General features: G+C 29.5%; 1 pseudogene; it reads left to right on the top strand.

Moving 5' to 3' along the window:
• The first annotated feature begins 379 nt into the window (after nucleotides 1–379).
• Nucleotides 380–494, top strand: LOC149246914 (U6atac minor spliceosomal RNA; annotated as a pseudogene).
• The last annotated feature ends 831 nt before the right edge of the window (nucleotides 495–1,325 follow it).

The following is a 1,325-nucleotide window of genomic DNA, read 5'->3' as shown; positions in this document are numbered from 1 at the left end:
GAATGAACGTTTTTCGCTATGCTTATGAAGGTAATACTTGGAAATTGAAAAATAAACTAAGTATGGAATGTTAGGCGTAGTCCACACTTGTGAGTATTGTTAAAAAGAAAATGGGTGGTGGTGCCACACCCCCCTTTGTGTGGTTAAAAGACTACCGCCAAGGTAGGGGCATGAAAGGGGAGATCCTGCTGCCTTGGTAGGCATTGGTTGGTGTTTGGGGACTCCCCCTATGATGTTAGCGGGGCAAGGGTCAACCCCCGCATATCGTTGATCTTACCTTTTCAACACCAATTATCAGATAAGCGGTGTATGGTAACAGCAGGCACGAGCTCGTTGAACTTATATGTGCATCGTGGTTAGTGTATGGCTTTGTATATATGTGTTTGTTTGAAAGAGAGATGGTTGGCATCTCCCTTGAGATGGATGGGAATAGTCTTTACAAGGTGTTAAGACTCTCTATCTCTTTATCGGGGTGGATTTTACCATAAATTTTTGTTATTCCGGTGGATGTTAAAATTTCATAATTTCATTTATTTATTCATTATGTGATGTGTGTTATATAGCTTACTTTAAATGACATGTATATGCTATGGTAAGGTGGCATGATATGACATATGTGTTTACGTATGTGATATATAAACATACTGCACATTTGTTGTATATCTATGCATTGGGCTAATGCACATTACTGTGTAACCACCTATATAAGAACACTATATGTAGGCAAATGTTAAATATAGGAACATCAAACTAATGTGTATCGCTAGAAATTATATATATACACATACATATATATATATATATATATATATATATATATATATATATATATATATACACATACATACATATATATATATATATATATATAATTTCTAGCGGTACACATTAATTTGATGTTCCTATATTTAACATTTGCCTACATATAGTGTTCTTATATATATATATATATATATATATATATATATATATATCTTTATATATATAGATATATATATCTTTATATATATATATGAAGATATATATATATATATATATATATATATATATATACATACATATATATACATACATACATACATATATATATACATACAATATATATATATACATACATACATATATATATATATATATGTATGTATGTATGTATATATACATACATACATACATACATACATATATATATATATATACATATCTATAATTTCTAGCGGTACACACTAGTTTGATGTTCCTATATTTAACATTTGCCTACATATAGTGTTCTTATATAGGTGGTTACACAGTGATGTGCATTAGCCCAATGCATAGATATACAACAA

Source organism: Pinus tabuliformis, chromosome 7 (genome assembly GCF_031772625.1).
Source record: "Pinus tabuliformis cultivar Carrire ecotype Pingquan chromosome 7, CPIR1, whole genome shotgun sequence".
NCBI lineage: Eukaryota > Viridiplantae > Streptophyta > Pinopsida > Pinales > Pinaceae > Pinus > Pinus tabuliformis.
The sequence above is the reverse complement of the archived record's forward strand: the minus strand, read 5'-3'. Positions and strand labels throughout refer to the sequence as shown.